Source organism: Nicotiana tabacum, chromosome 10 (assembly GCF_000715075.1).
Source record: "Nicotiana tabacum cultivar K326 chromosome 10, ASM71507v2, whole genome shotgun sequence".
Lineage (NCBI taxonomy): Eukaryota > Viridiplantae > Streptophyta > Magnoliopsida > Solanales > Solanaceae > Nicotiana > Nicotiana tabacum.
The window spans coordinates 53,100,528-53,118,303 of NC_134089.1; the positions used below are offsets into that span (position 1 = coordinate 53,100,528).

At 37.4% G+C, this 17,776-nt stretch overlaps 1 long non-coding RNA gene across 1 annotated transcript; it reads left to right on the forward strand.

Moving 5' to 3' along the window:
* Nucleotides 1-11,468: 11,468 nt before the first annotated feature.
* LOC107829952 (uncharacterized) lies at nt 11,469-15,805 on the forward strand. The gene is made up of 3 exons (XR_001658046.2): nt 11,469-12,560; nt 12,655-13,416; nt 15,013-15,805. It is a non-coding gene; the product is annotated as an uncharacterized LOC107829952 (long non-coding RNA).
* The last annotated feature ends 1,971 nt before the right edge of the window (nt 15,806-17,776 follow it).

Below are 17,776 nucleotides of genomic sequence, written 5' to 3' on the forward strand. Positions count from 1 at the left end.
TGTTTTCGACCTGGGCTCGACCTTCATGAGGTTGAGGCCCTGAATTTGTGTTCTTTATCTTAAAACATGGTTTTAAGAGTTATATATGGAAATTTATTGGAAAGGAAAGAACCTAATTTACAGTGTACAAATTTCATGCTTGGACTACATTACATGCTCATACTGCACTATTGAATTAAGTATGGGATACTACCTACTGCCTTGGGCATACTCTCATCATCAACCTATATACACATTCTAGCATCCGACTACCATGCATTGACATTTATAGGCATGAAGACTACCTCTAGTATCCATAACAAAATGTAAAACTATTACACATCACATGAATATTTAATGTAACAATCTATGTATAAAAGACATTCTTCAGGATCTTTCATTTGGATTCATGCTCATTTTTCCAATTACATTTTGACAGTGCATTGGTTGTGTACCTGGTATAGAGAACAAAGAAGAAAGGAATGATCAGCTGGGCAGTATGCAGTAAACACAGCAACAGTAGATACACAGCAACAGCACAGCAACAAACCAACAATCAAAGTGTTTTCCGCAGCCCACAGACAACCAGCAATATTTCCCAGAACAGAAGAACTAACAGATAGTCGAGTAATCCCAGGAAAGAGTAGAGAAACCACAGCACTAACAGAGTGTTCAATGCAGCAACACCAACAGTTCAACAACCATAAACAGCTCAGTCAATGCAAGCAACAGAACTTGGCCAAGACAGCTTGACCAAAATGCACTCTTATACAACTTTCAGACAGTGTTTGGTTGCAATGTTTACTGGAAGCTACCTTATGTTTTTCAGTTTTTCTTTGGACTCACTAGACCTCTCTTCAGATTAAAACTCCAGCCTTAAGACTAAAAATTCCACTTTGTTTTCTCTTTTTCTGAAGACTAAAAGTCCAGCCCTCTTTAAGTTCTCGAATGGCCTATTTATAAGCCAAAATGACCCAGTGCAGCTGAGCTGCCTTCCTCCTACTTGCAGACTGCCCATACCCTTTAAGCCCATGCCTAAGCATCTTTGGTGCCAGCCCCTTTGTTCCCCACGCTTGGTTTTTGTTTAATCAAGAGTTATGGGCATCATTTTATTATTCATTTTAAGCCCCATACTCTTGTGTCTTGTTCCCCATTGGTATTAGTTTAATCCCAAATTAGTACCCTACTTGTCAGATCATTTAAACTAATCTTCCTGTCCTTTTTAACACCCCAGAATACCCTTGTTAACCTTTGATTATTACTGCCCTGCCTATTGCAGCATCAGGGCATTTTTGAACTGATGAAAGTTCAAATTCAAGACTGCCTGGACTGAACCCTTTTCAGTCATTTTTACAATGCAAACAAACCATTTCAAACAATGCTGGGGCATTCGGTCAGTGGCAAAGTTCAATTAGTCATGCGACATTATTAGCTCATTCGATTCATTAGTTATAGAAAACTAATCGACGACATTTATCGAGTCGACTATACTAATTATAACAGGTAATAATCAGTCGCTCATACAAACAATACGTTTAGGGACCTAAAGGGCATCAGACAATTTTTGTTCAATTACTAGGGCCTATATGAGTTAACTTATCTGACGATTAAACTAATCGACGATCATGTTTATCATAGAGTACATTCAGAACACACACATAGAAAATCAATCGACCAAATAAAGGGTCTTTGCTAGAGATGGAAGAAAACAGACAAAGTAACAGACCAAAACAAATAACCACAACAACAAATCATGCTGACAACTCAATTAGAACTAAACAAAGAGAAAAGGAAACTTACCGAAAAAGTTTGAAATCAAAACGGACCCAAATCAGACTCAACTTCGAACTCTTGAGGCCGAACAAACTTTAATCAGGGTGTTCTCACATGAGAACACCTTGATTAAGGTCTATTAGACCTCAAACCCTTGTCAAGACCGGCCGGATTCCCCAGGTGCATGTGTTCTAAGGTCTGGATTTTCAGATCTAGATTTTTAGGAGTTGTGGGTAGATTCGGACCAAACCAAGCTTGGTTTGGTCACGAGGAAGGTCAGGGGAGTGTCTGATACAAAGATGGTGAGGTTTGGTGTAGATCGAGTTTTGTCTCGAATCTTCAAATCCAGATTCGAAACGATAGGAGGTGATTCGAGGTTCGTGGTTAGTGGATTCGTGTTCAGGGTGGTTGGATGCTTTAGGGGTGTGAAGGGGGTGGTCACCGGCGTTCGTGCCGCCGGCTTCTGGTGAAAGGGGAACTAGGGCGGCGTTAGGGTTTGGGGTTTCAGAGCTTAGGGAAGGGGACGAGTGAAGGGTGGGGTTGGTATAGGGGGCGTGGGGTGTAAGGGAAGGTTTATATACGGAGTAGGGGATTGGATCTGAGCCGTTAGATCAGATGATCTCAACGGCTTGGATCTGATGGTGAAAAATGAGACGGGGTCGTTTGGTAGTTAAACGGGGTCGTTTGGTTTAAGTGAGGGGTTGGATCGGATTGGTTCCTGGGTCGGGTTTTGAAACGGGTTACTGATAGTGATCCTGGACCGTTGGATTGGATTGATTGGAACGGCTGAGATGGATTTGCCTGAAACGGCGTCGTTTCAGGAGGTGCCTGGGCAGGCTCGTCTTGGACTGGATCAATGCTTTGGTTTTGGGCCTTGTTTCGGGGCCCAAATCCGATTTTCCTTTCCCTTTTTATTTCAAACAATTAATCCAAAAATTCCTAAAATAAGGTACATAATTAAAATAAGCTTGCACACATATTGTGTAACACCTACAACAATAAACACACATAAAAAATAAAAATAAAAAAAAATGGTTAGATCACAGCTTAGAACGAACGATGCACACATACATATATTTTTTGAATTTTCTTTTAACGACGCATATTTTTGTATTTTTGTTTGATAATGACTGGATGCAAAATGGACAGACCCACAAATGACCAACAACACATGTTACGGAAAGATCGAAAAATTGTACAGCAAAGCCATTTGCCACTATTTTTATTTTCTTTTTGGAGCGATTGTCCGTGAAGCAAAAATCACGTGCTTACACTAGATTACCACGATCATGACAAAAGTTTGACTCTATATGGTTTATCGTGGATTGACTCACCAAGTCGGATCACTTTCTGCCAGTTAAGTCTACCTTCTCAGCTGAATATTATGCTAAGATATACATTAAGGAGATAGTTCGACTCTATGAGGTTCCGGTGTCCATCATATCAGATTGAGACACCCAGTTTTTAACTAACTTTTGGAGATCATTCCAAAAAGGATTAGGAACAAAGATCAACCTTAGCATAGCTTTTCCATCCACAAACTGATGGCCAAGCCGAGCGCACCATTAAATGCTCGAGGACATGTTACGGGCATGCGTTCTCGACTTCAAGAGAGATTAGGAGGATCATCTACCACTCATCGAATTTGCTTACAACAACATCTACCATGCCAGTAGCCCTATATGGGCGAAAGTGCAAATCTCCTATTGACTGGTTTGAAGTGGGTGAAGCAAGGTTGATGAGGCCAGAGTTAGTACAATAGGCTATAGAGAAGGTGAAGCTGATTCGAAACCAATTGTTGGCTGCCCAAAGCAGGCAGAGATCTTACTCTGATAGCCGACAGTGAGATTTAGAGTTCGTTGTATGAGAATAGGTGTTCTTGAAGGTGTCACCTATGAAAGGCGTGATGAGATTTGGCAAAAGAGGCAAACTTAGCCCCCAATATATCGGACCATATCGAATCATACAGAAGGTCGGTCAATGGATTATGAGCTTGCGTTAACCCCGGAATTCAAAGCAGTACATTCGGTATTCCACGTGTCTCTGCTCCGGAGGTGCTTGAGTGATCCATCCTGTTACCCCTATTGATGATATCCAAGTTACAGAAGACCTATCTTATGAAGAAACTCTGGTAGCCATCTTAGATTGACAAATCCGTAAGCTACGAACTAAAGAAGTGACTTTGGTTAAGGTACTTTCAAGGAACAAAAGCAAGTCAAAAATGACGTAGGAAGCTGAAAAAGATATGAAATCTAGGTACCCCCATCTATTCCACACTATGGGAGGCAACAATAAGGCCATCTTGATGGGTCATGCCTCGAATGTTCCAAAAAGGTCATGATGTTACATCATGTTACATCCCACACTTAATTAAAGTGTGGCATTTTAGACCCCCAGTGTTTACAGGAACACATCTCCCTCACACAAACGCGGTGCTTTAGCTCCCTCCTCTTCGCGAATGTGATAATTTCTTCATGAACGTAAAGAGGAAAATCCTTATGGTTGCTTCCTCTTCTCCGCGATTAGGAGATTAGGTCTACTATCGCAAAGAACTGCAACACATAAAGAAACCAGCAATACAAAACCAAGAAAAAATAATCTGAAACCATCTAGAAATACACCTGAGCCCCTCGGGACCATATCCAATCACACAAACAAGTCCCAATACTTTATCCAAACTTGTTTGAATGCTCCAAACACCACAACTAACATCCAAAACCAAGAATCGACGGCCAAAATGCATGTTAAGCTTCTCTTAAGTTCATTAACTTACAAAATTCAAACTAATAGCCCGTTTGGCCAAGCTGCAAAAATCAGCTTATTTTGAAAAGTGCTTTTTTTCAAAAGTGTTTTTCTCAAAAGTACTTTTGGTGAGAAGCAGTTTGTGTTTGGCTAATTAGTTTGAAAAGCACTTCTGAGCAGCAATTAGTGTTTGGCCAAGCTTTAAAAAACTGCTTCTAAGTGTATTTTTCTTAAAAGTGCTTTTGGAGAGAAGCTACTTTTTTTTGCTTCTCCAAAACTGCTTATGCTTCTCTTCAAAAGCACTTTTTTCCTTCCAGAAGCTTGGCCAAGCACCTCAAATTGAAGCCAAAAGTGTTTTTGGCAAAAAAACGCACTTTTAGCCGGAAAAAAACTTGGCCAAACAGGCTATAAATGTATGATTCAAGCCTAACCAATCCGGATTAAACCCAAACTTTGCACATAAGTCCCAAAGGATAACCTATTCCAATTTTTAGAACTAAAATTTGAACTCAATAATATCAAAGTCAACTCCTAGTCAAACCTATGAACCTTCAAAACCTTCAAATTTCCAACTTTCGCTAACTAGATTCAAATCAACCTAAGAACCTCCAAATCCAAATTCGGACATGTGCCCAAGTCTAAAATCACCATACGAACCTATTGGAACCCTCAAATCACCAATTTGAGGCTATTTACCCAAAAATCAAACCTTGGTCAACTCTAACAATTCAAGCTTTCAAAATGAGACTAAGTATCTCAAACCCCTCAAACCTTCCCATGAAAAAACCAACCATCCCCGCAAATCATAAAATAACAAACACATATACAAGAATCATCAAATAGGAAAATGGGTCTCAAATGCACAAAACAACTGGTTGGGTTATTACAAGAATCTACATGGATTTCTACACCTTAAATATGAAATTTTGAAAGAAAATTCGAGGTTTTTGTCTACAATTTAAGAGAGTGCATTTTGGAAATTTGAGTGCCGATTTGGACTCAATTTTGGAAAAAAGTTTTATATTTGGACTCGGTAGGTTATGGTTCATCGAATTTTGGTATTGGTTTAGATTTCAGGCATATGGTCCCATGTTAACTTTTTTTGGCCTTTTGAGAATTCATCAAAGATCAAAACTATATGGATTGTGATAGTTCATAATAGCATTTTTTGACTTCCTTGATCAATTCTTGTCTTGGACCTACATGATTGGATGGTTAGAAGAAGATTTTGACGTAACTTGATATTGAAGCTAGCTCAAGAAAATGTAACGACCCGATAGGACATTTTGAGAATTTGCATTTTGTTCGGTAATTTGAGGTCTTGAGTAGCTCATATGATGCATTATGACTTGTGTATGTGTCAGTTTTGATTTTAGTTCGGGATTGATTTGGAAGAATAATCTTCATTTTAGAAGCTTTAAGTTAGAGGAGTTGACCAAGTTTGACTTTTGTGTATTTGATCTTTGATCGGAGTGTTGATGCCTCCAATGGGTCCGAATTGTGATTTTGGATTTGGGTATGCCTGTAATTGCATTTGGATATTTCTAGAAGGTTTTGCTGTAGTTAACGAAATTTGGCAATTTGAAGGTTTGAAAAGTTCATAGATTTGACCGGGAGTTGACTTTTATATTATCAGGTTTGTATTGTTGTTCTGAGAGTTAGAATATGTTCCTTAAGTTATTTGGGACTTGTGTGAAAAATTTGAGGTGATTCTGAGTTGTTTAGATCGGCGTAAGTTTGGAATTTGGAAACTTGAATTGAGGTGTTATTCATGGTTTTGATGTTATTATGATTTGAGGCCTCAAGTAGGTCTGTGTTATATTTTTGGACTTATTAGTATATTTGGATGGGGTCCCAAGGGGCTCGGGTGAGTTTCAGACAGGTTTCGAACCATTATAGGTAATATTGGTAATTGTTGGTTGGCAGAGATCTGATGTGGTCACACCTACGAAACTTTGGGCACATGTGCAGAGATGCAAATGCGGTGCAGGAGGCACAAAAGCACATTTTTTGGACTGGAGTAGGAGTCCGCAGATGCGGAAATAGGGCGCATCTGCAGGACCACAGAAGAGGTTGTTGTAGCGCAAAAGCGATAAGGCAAGCTGGGGTGGTATCACACACGGAATTTCCTCACACATGCGATATCATAGAAGCAGAAGAATGTCCGTAAGTGTGAGAGGTTGAGGTTTTAAGGGGTACTCGCAGAAGCAAGGTTTGGTCGCGAAAGTGACACCACAGAAGCGGCTGGGTGATCGCAGATGCGAAAGTGTTGGGCAGAACATGTTATATTTGAGGGTTGAGTTGTTTTTATCACATTTTGAGTTTGGGAACTCGGATTTGGGCAATTTTAGAGAGAATTTTCATGATTTGGATTGGGGTAAATATTTTTTACTCGAATTTGATTATTTTTCATAAGTATCGTTGATTTTGGTATTTGATTGATGAATCTAAAAAAAATTGGGGATTTTGTCAAAGCTTTTCTAAAGTGAATATTTGAGTTTTGAACATCATTTGGAGCCGGGCTTGAGTGAAATTAGTATGGTTGGACTCGTATTCGTATGGGTTGTCAGAATTTGTGAGTTTTGTGGGATTTTGGGGTGCAGGCCTGTGTTTACATTTTGGTTGACTGTGAGTATTGGATTAAAGATTCGACCTTTATAGTTTGGATTTGATTCCTATGAAATTAATTGAGGTTTTTGAGTTGCTTTTAGCAAGATTCGAGCCATTTGAAGGTCGAATCATGTGGGATGGAGCTTATAGAGTATCGATTTGGCTTGCTTGAGGTAAGTATCTTACCTAAACTTGGTTGCAACATTAGTTGCCTGAGTTATTTGTAATAGCTATGTGCTATGAGTTGCGCACATGTGTGGGGTTGAGCCTATGTGCATGCACTGGGGTACTATTCGGGGTAGTGTTTAGGCTATTATATGCCTTAGATTGACTATTAAGCTTCATGCAGTGATGATTCTTATATTTGTACCCCTGTTGTGAGCTACTTAAACCATGTTTGAGGTTACATATCCTGATTTGAGCTATGATAGAACACTTTGCACATGCATATACTTTAGCATGTCACTTATATCAGTCCAGAGTATGAAAATTGATGTTTTATGATCATGTACATCTATCCTTATAATCTACTTTCTGTGTGATAAGGATTGGAATGGTAGCCAATGACCATGCCGGGTGGATTGTGATATCTAACATGTGATGACGCTGGGTGATTGTGATATTGAGCATGCGACCACGCCAAATAGATTGTGATATTTAACTTGTGACCATACCGGGCGAATTGTGATATTGAGCATATGACCATACTAGACTGATCTGTGATATTGATCATGTGACCACAACATACAGATTGTGATATTGAGCATTTGACCATGCCACATGGATTGTGATATTAAGCTTGTGACCACGCCGGGCAAATCCGTGATATTGAGCATGTGATCACACCGGGCGAATTATAATATTGAGCATGTGACCACACCAGCCAGATTATGATTATTGCACGTGACTATATCGTGCAACGTGTGTATATAGATCCATCCCCCTAGAGTCACCCTCTCATGTTTCTTCTTGATAGTGTACACGCAGATTGTGAGAAACCGACGAGTTTTTGGTTGATGTGGGATCTGGGAGTGATGATCATTGATTTGGTTTGGTTACTAAAATTTTGATGTGGGTCTTAGAGCCGTGATTTGATTTCTATTTGGATCGGGTTGTATGCCACAAGAGATTGGTTGATTTGGATATTGCATTTCATCTTTACTTGCAATTCCCTTGGTTGCTTATCTGATTTATTTGCATATCTTCTTTATATGCTGGATTGTTGACTGAGCAGAGTACTTTAAGTTATTGTGTGCACCAAGGTGATTTTATATGTGACTCATGACTTGATCATATTATTGTTCTGTACTTGTTAGATTTATAAATTGTATAGGTCATTAGCGAGTATTATTTATAATTATTGCCGCTATTACCTTGCCGAGGTTAGTTATGATACTTGTTGAGTATATTGGGTCAGTTGTACTCATATTATACTTCTGCACCTTGCGTGCAGATCTTGGAGCTGGGATGTGGTGGATGAAGGAGTGACATTGAAGATGTACCTATTTTCCAGTTATAGCTACCACATGTCCTTGGTAGTTTTAGATTCAAATTTTGTTTATGTACATTCCAAAAAGATGTTGTATTTATTTTATATCAGCTTTGTAAATCTAAGTTTTAGTGACTCATGACTTGTAATACCAAATCCTTGGGTGATTGTATGGATATTCAGTTATTTCACTTATTGATTCCTTATTTTTTTCGTTAGAATGGTGTTGACTATTATTTGACTTACCTAGAAGGTTGAGTTAGGTGCCATCACGACTAGGTGAATTTTGGGTCGTGACAGAAAAGGTAAGTCTCTTAGCTAACCTTGTTAAGAGGGAAACCACCTAAGATTTACTTAATTGCTATATGTTTGAGGTATTGGGATATTGTATATGCGGGGTGGCGAGCGTGTATACATGTACCAAGTTATATCATGTCAGGGGTAGAATTGAGTTGCTTTATGCCCTGTTTGAATATGTGCTCATCTTGATTCATGATTTACTTAGCTTATATGACTACGTTTGCTCTCTTATTCATGTTAGAAGTTAAGCCTAGGTTTATGATTATTTATGAAAGCATGAGAGCTTATTTTTTATATGTTGAATTGCTTGAATTATCCATAGTCATATAGAAATTCCATGAGCACATATCTGCAAGATTATTACTATTAAGTTTTTGTGCATCTTATATCTATTAATTCTTACTCATATGCATATGTATCATATTTGGATACTTAATCTGGAATGAGATTATGGCACGAAAGCAAGGTCGTACAGTTGAGATACAATTATGGCGCACAGGACATGGCGAGCAGATATTTGATTATAAGTGAGCTATCAAGCTCATTTTTGAGCTTGGATAAGGATCTGTCCCTCGAGAGTCAGGTGATTACCAATGTTAATTTGGGCCTTAGGAGCATGGTCAATACATAGATTGTGTATCGGGTTTCAGTGATACATGGATTGTATATCAAGTTTAGTGATACATGGATTGTGTATCAAGCTACATGAATCGTGTACCGGTTATGGTGAGTAATAGAGTTTGAGCATGGATAGATATCCCTGATTCATTTAGAAGTATTCATTTAAATGATAATTATTCCATGTCACTTACATATGCTAGTTGGTAGCCTTGACCCCTTTGATTGAACCATGCCATCTTTAAACGTCTTATTTGAGTTGCGTTATAATTATCTGTTGAATTGAAAAAGCATGCTTTATACTTTTCGACTATTTTACATCTTTAATACATGTTGTTCATGCGATTATTTACTATTTCAGTTATAAGCTTTATTATTTATATTTGTATTGTAAGTATCTTGATGCATATAGTCTCTTCACTACTTCTTCGAGGCTAAACTTGATACTTACTAGGTACCAATTGTGGTGTACTCAAATTATGCTTTTTCATATCTTTTGTGCAAATCCTCACGTGGATACTATCGGGGCCTCTTGTTGAGCCTAGGTGTTCACTCAGACTTAGGCTAAGCTGCTTTCTATGGATTCACTTTTGCAGTGCCCGAGTCCTTGTATTTTATTATTCTCTGTCTATTTTCATTATCTCGAATAGTTTGATCATGTATTTAGACTTGTACTTACTTGTGCCACCTAGTCCTTAGGGGTTGTATTATTTTGGTCATGTTCGGACCATGTTATAATTGTATAGGATATTATATTGTTTGAGATTATTCATGTCTTTATTTGTGAAATGACTCTGTTAAATAAAGGAATATAGACAATATTCTGTTGATTGTGAATTTTCTTGCTTAGCAAGTATGGCTTGGCGCCATTACGGCCTAAACTGAAATTTTGGGTCGTGACACATATAGAGAAGATATGTAGTAAAAATCATATATACATCCAGGGAGTTTACATATAGAAAAGAAACGCAAAGTTCAAACACTAATTAGTTTTCCATAATCCACGTGTACGTCATCATGAAGAAACATGAGAGAATGACCTTAGGGGGATGGATCCTTATCTACATGCTGCACGGATAACTCACGCGGTATAATAACGCAACCTACATAGACCACTTATGTGCTGCCAATCCAGTCCATCGTAAAGAAAGCATATACAAGACTACATGTATACAAACAACAAATATCAAATCCCATACTCGTGGACTGAGAAAAAATAGCATGCTAAGGTGTATGTAATGAGTAGCATGTTCAAATAGGAATTCAAAACCTATACATGATCTCTAGTATGGTTCAAGAAGTTCATGTAGTCATACAAATGACTAAAACATGAATCATAGAAAGCATACAATCCAAACAAGGCCTGATAGAAGCCTAAAGTCTAATCCGGTCATAAATAATCATACATAGCACCCTCATATACACTCGTCATCTTGTATATATGTCGTCGCACACATTCTAGTAAACAAATAAGGTCAAATCCTAAGGGTTACTCCCTCACAACAAGATTAGGCAGGATACTTACCTTAACAAGCCCAAATCAATCTTCCAAAATCATCTTTCCTTTAAAAATCACCTCTAACAGACTCGAATCTGGCTAAATAACTTGATAATGTTAAACCAATATCATAGGAATCAATTTCAAATAATAAAGCTTCAATCTTCAATCAATTTCCAAAAAGTCAACAAAGTCAACCCTGGGCCCACATGGTCAAAATTCGAATCTAAGGGTAGATCTCGATTACCCATAACCCCACGGGTCTAAATATGTGTTTAGTTTTTAAATTCACGTCCAAATCATACCTCAAAATTAAAATTAACACGAGAATAACTTATATCTGGTTTGCTAACCAAATATAATATTAAGGTGGTATTAAATTTTTATACCACCCCTATACCTTCTTATACCTCATACCAAACGACCCCTAAGAGTTATTCATTTGTTGAAGTTAGGTATTAATGGTATACTAATAGGGCAAGGAAATGATTTAACATTGGATATCATCGAGCTGCTTGTGGCGTGACTTAGAAACAATTTCTTGAACTTTTAATTGGGCAGCAAAACGTAAGTTGCTTACTCATGTGAGAGAATGAGATAAGTGGTCAAGGTTATGAAAATATTATCATGCTGATCCTGCCTTTATAGGAGCGGGCTGCATTATTCCTTGCAGTTGTTAGATCTTTTTTTTGGGGTAGAAGTAGTTGTTTAGATCTTGTTTTCTTGTCGGCTGGCACATCTTGTGTGGAAATACTGACTATTTACTTGTGGGTTTCCTCTGCAGTATGATGCATTTGAGATGGGTATTAAACAACTGATGAATTTACTAATGCGGATATATTGGAGGCAACTTATCCTGCTGTTGCAAAGAGATTAAGTGGTGATTGGATGAATAATCCTGCAATCCCTATTGTCACTGGGTTTCTGGGAAAGGTGCTTTTTGTAATTTCTTCATGCATTTGTTGTTGGCTTGTGCAGGATTGTGTGATCCTTTGTAATATCTTTTCAGCAGGGGGAGCTAATTAGCTAAGTTGATTGGCTCTCTCTGCTTTTTTTGAAAAACCTGAATCACTTCCTTTGTCGAAAGAACCTTATTGTCATCTACATCCTCATTTTTTGACGTTCCTTAGCTGATTTGCTATGGCATCCTTGTCACATTTTTGTGGGGTTAAAACTCCCTGCCCTTCTCTATTCAAAAGAAGCGTGCACTTGCGGCAGCTTGATTTTGTGGCTTCTGTCCCTTTTGCTTCTGTACCAAGTAAGTATGCGAAGTCTTCTTGTTATGAGAGTGTGATGTGTAAAGCACAAGCAGCTGATGTAGTCCAGCTTAAAGAAACCAAGAATGAAGCTTTTGGTGAATTTACATGCGTGATGAAGTTTGGTGGTTCATCAGTAGCCTCAGCGGAGAGAATGAGAGAAGTAGCTGATCTTATTCTTAGCTTTCCTGAAGAGAGACCTGTTATTGCTGGCTGGGGAAAAGGCTGTCACTTGTGGGGTTTCCAATGTTTGTGATCTGCAAGAATTGGATTTTATAAAGGATCTCCATTTTAGGTAAAGATGAGCTCTTTCATTACGAATGTTAGTTTCCAGGATCATTCTTCATCATTTTGATCTTTTCTAATCATTTTTTCTGTGCCTCACACAGGACAATCGACGAACTTGGAGTAGAAAAGTCTACCATTGAGTGATTTCTTGGAGCTCTGTGATCATTTTTGTTCTGTTCCTCTTTGAAAAATTAGAGTAGGGGAACACTTGATTTTCCGAGGTTCTAGCAAATTGTTTTTTTGTCCCTATACATCTCAGGGTGCAAAAATTTTCTGAAGTTTATTATTGAGCCCTCTATCACCTGCATTATCAAAAATTGCTGCAATTCTAGATTTAGTAAAAGTGTGTCTAATGTACGATTGCCCTGTATCACAGAAATTTGTTAAAGCTTGCATAGTGATATTCTTTTGGACTAAATTAAATTGAACTCTTATATCCCCCTTCCCCTCCCTCAGAATTGTTTTACAAGCTTTCTTGTCTTGATCCATTGTTTTACTCTTATGAAACTTTTAATGAGAAATATATACTACAACTCATAAATGAATGTTTTCAGCAGCAGATTTTATGACCTTTTAGTGCTCTGTGAGTATTTTGTTGTTTTCATCCATGGGTTCTTCTATCTGTTGCTGTTATGACACCAGATTATCTCAGAAGTAAAATCTGAGTCTTTCTGATTATGCTCTATCATTTTTCGGGAAAATTTGCAGAGCATCTACTTGAATTAGAACAACTTTTGAACAGAATTGCTATGATGAAGGAGTTGACTCCACGAACAAGGGATTACTTGGTATCCTTTGGAGAGTGCATGTCCACAAGAATATTTACAGCCTACCTGAATAAACTCGGTGTCAAAGCCCGCCAGGTATGTACATATCTTTTCTTCTGCTATTATTTGGATAAGACATTATTTTTTCAGCAATTGCTGATGAATAATACGATGTTAGAAAAGGTATTTCAGGGGCCGATAATTCCCTTAGTGCCTCGTATTCTTAGATGTAGAGGACATGCTAAGGGGTCGTTTGGTTGGAATACGGATTATGCCCGTATAAATTATGTTGGTATAAGTTATGTTGGTATAAGTTATGTTGGGATTAGTTATGCTGGGATTGTTGTTTATTCACTGTTTGGTATGTTGTATTAAGAATGACAATTGCATAATTTCTAAGGAGAAGGTATAAATTATACCGGTGCTAATTACCCCACCCTCTATAAGGTATAAGTTATCCCGGTGTTAAAAAGATGCAGGTAAAACCTCAAATTTCATCTCAAAATTTCATGTTTTAGATGCTAATAATCCAACTTAAATGTACTGCCTAGGGGTACTCTTCGCGAATATGGTCCATGTCTTGCGTTCGCGAAGCACAAAACTACTTCTGCCAGAATTTCCTCTCCGTGATCGTGTAAGTACCCTCGCGATGCCCTGCTTGCCACAACTTCGCGAACGCGACACCTCTTACGCGAATGCAATGCCTTCCTGCCAGCTATCTACGCAAACATGACCATGCCTATGCGAACACGAAGGCCAAACTCCCAGCTCCTATATCCTTCTTCGCGAATGCAACTTTCCCATTCTCGAACGCAAAGAGCAAAACTCCTGCAGCTCCAAATACACTCGGCGATCGCGAGACTTGCTCCGCAATCGCTAAGCACACCAAACATCAGAATGATCTGCCAACTTCAACATGCTCCGGGTGGTACGAAACTTACTCAAGCCACCCAAGACCCCGTCAAAACATACCAACAAGTCCATAAATACTATCCGGACCTATCCAAAGATCCCAAACACATATGAGATCATCACAACTACAAATCAAGGATCAAACCACAAGTTAAACTTTTCTTAAATTCAAGAACTTCTAAATTTCCAACCAAGCATTCAATTCATGCCAAACCAATTCGGATCACAACAAAACTTTTCACATAAGTTTCATATAATAAAACGAACCTATTCTAAGTTCCGGAGAAACAATCAGAGTCCGATATCATCAAAGTGAACTATCGGTCAAACTTAATAACTCTCCAGTTCTTCAAATTGTCAGCTTTCGGCAAGTCTCAATATCCTCTAGGAACTTCCAAATCTAAATTCGAACACACGCCTAAGCACAAAATTACTATACAAGCCTATTGAAACTATCAAATCACCAATCTAAGATCGTTTATGCAAAAGTCAAATCTTGATCAACTCTTCCAACTTAAGGCTTCCAAAATGAAACTAAGTGTTCCAATTCACTCTCAAAACCCATAAAAACCAAACTATCCATTCCCTCAAGTTACAAAATATAAAAAACACATACAAAAAACATCTATTAACAAGATTTAGATACTCGATACCATCGATCGGATCATTACAAGAGGATACGAAAAATGAAGAATGTATTCAATGTGATCATACAACATGTTTTGAGGGAGGGCAATGCCCTTACAGATTATTTAACCTACCTAGCTTTTATTTTTGTAGGTACAACTCCATTTTATTCCTTCTCTGAACTGCCTACTGCAGCAAGGAAGATACTTGATTTGAACAAGATACACACTCCTAACCTAAGGATTAGGACAGCCAAAAAAAGAGCTCCAGATTGATGAAGTGGCAAGCTGATTTAGGGTTTGGTTTGGGCTGTATGTGTACAGTATTGGTATCTTATTCATTGATGGGCTTCTATATGGTGCACAATGTATAGGAAAGTTATCAATGCGTGAGAGTGTTACGACCATCATACTACAGCTACTAATTGAACCAACTAAAAGAGATAAGGAGATTGGAATATGCTTGATTCTGCCTACTCTCTTGCCTTGCCTAGCGTTTATAGACTATCATCTTTGTATATTTTTGGCAGTCTCATACAGATGTATGCAACACATGCTTGATCAAATGATGATGTTGTTGCTCCTTTATATATAACACCCTTCGTAGGAACACAGCAACACGATAGCATGACTCTCTACTACATTGGACTGCAACTTAAACTACTACATATGGTCACAATATGTTACTGTTTCCATTGGAAAGTTTTCATTGGGGATTGATTTGGTTGTTGCAGATTCACATCTGACATGCTTGGATTGGAAACATTAGTGCTTGGTGAGAGATTTCGAGGTGCTAGTACTTGGTTTCTGCCCTTGGCCTGTGGATACATAGACATCATGGTCCTTATTTACACATTGCTCTAGCTTTTCTCATTATAGTTAGCTTAGAAGATCATGTGTATTCTAAGTTAGCTTATTATCTTGTATTTACACATTGCTCTAACTTTCCTCATTATGTAAAGACTTGGATATTATTTTGTTTTATTGATATGTATTAACCACTATCATCTTAGTAGTATATTTGCTCAAAAAAGTAAAGCTTCTCACACGCTCAAATTTTATATTTGCTCAAAAAAGTAATGCTTCTCACGCACTCGAATTTTAGTGAGACAATTGATTTCCATATCAGTACGAGGTGTTAATAACACACATGTTTTGCTAAGAAAATGTGCTGTCACTAGCATAGTTAAAATATCTATCTGGTCGTTGCAGACAACTCAAAGGAACTATCTATGTATTTCGTCAAATAAAAATCCAATGGAAAATATCAAATAATAATAACAATTATTAAATGAATTCAAATCGAACTTATTAACTTGTCGACCAAATTGTACCAAACTTAAAACTAATAAATCGGATGCACACCCTTAGACATAACTTTTTTTTAAAGTTTTCACGGATTAATGCTATATTTTTTGTTAAAGGGTTAATGCTATATTCAATTTATTATTATGCAAAAGTTATTGAAGCCTTTGACTTTATTTCATGTAGAATCTGAGTTAACACAATTGCAATGTGTAACAAAATTACTGGAAGGATAACGCCATGCAAAAATTAGAAGTTACAATAAAGCCAAACTTAAATAAAAATTTATCAAAATCACCATTCCCTTGGCTGTTATGCTCTTCATCTCTCCCATACCCATAACCGCAATTCAGTCATTAAAAAAAGGCAGAATATTTTAATAGACACCCGTACTTGTTTCTATCTGACATTCGGTCCCCTTACTCTATAAAATTTTAATTGGACATCTAAACTTGATCAAATATATTATTTTAAATCTCTTTGACCGATGACCCAAGTTACATAACATTGACTAAATTGAGTTGGACAGTATACATGTAATGCACGCGGATGAAGAGAGTGAGCAATGGTAATTTTAATTTAAAAGATTAAAATAAGAAGAAAAAATAAAAAAGAAGAGGTAGAAATTAAAGTTAAAAAGAGAAAAAGCAAAATTAAAAAAGAGGCTGAAGAGTCCTTCCTCCTCCCTCGTTAGTACCGTCCGTTCCCCATCCCCCATTTCTCTTCTTCTTCCCCTCCATTCTTCTCTTCCTCTTCATCTTCTCCCTCCATTCTTCCAGTGGAGTTCAAATGAAACTTATGAAGATTCAATTGATTTTTTGTTTTTAGTTACTTATAAGTGTGGGATTTGACTTCAGTTGGTTCAAGTGGGCTTTATAAATAAAGATTCCAACTTTCTTCGAATTGGGTAAAGATTCTTGATGAGTCCCGTTTAAATTTGTTGTAATCTTCAAGTTTGCACTGGAACTCTCTATGGGATAGTGAGTGAAAAAGGATAGTGACTAATAATTATTGAATAAATATTCAAGTTTTCTTCAAATTGAGTAAAGATATTTGATGGGTCTTATTTAGTTATCTGTAATTTTGAAGTAAATATGTAATAGAACTCTCCATCAATGATGTGACCGAAGAAAGGTGCTTTTCGTGAAGGAAAAATAAAGTAGATAAAGGAGTAAAACATGAAAAGAAATTATATAGTGTTTAAATAATGTGAAAAAATAAATTATTATTTTATCATGAAAAATTTGACGGGGACATTGATGTGTCATCTACGTCAAGCAAGTGAGCATCACACACCTGTGGATGTGTTTAGAATATCATGTTTGAACAAGTTTAGGTGTCCACTTGAAACTTTATAAAGTAACGGGGCTGGGATGTCAAATGAGAAGAAATACAAGTGTCTATTAGGCTATTATGTCTTTTAAAAAAAGTTTCAACCTTATGGTTTATTCGCACGATTTCTCAAATGCTTCTGGTTCTGTTTATTCGGTAAATAGACATATAAATTAATTATATTTTGCTGTTGCATTTAACATTTTTAAGATGTGTTAATCCGTTATTCTTCTTTTTGATGGATTTTATGTGTGTTCGCAATAATTTTCCATAGTACGGAA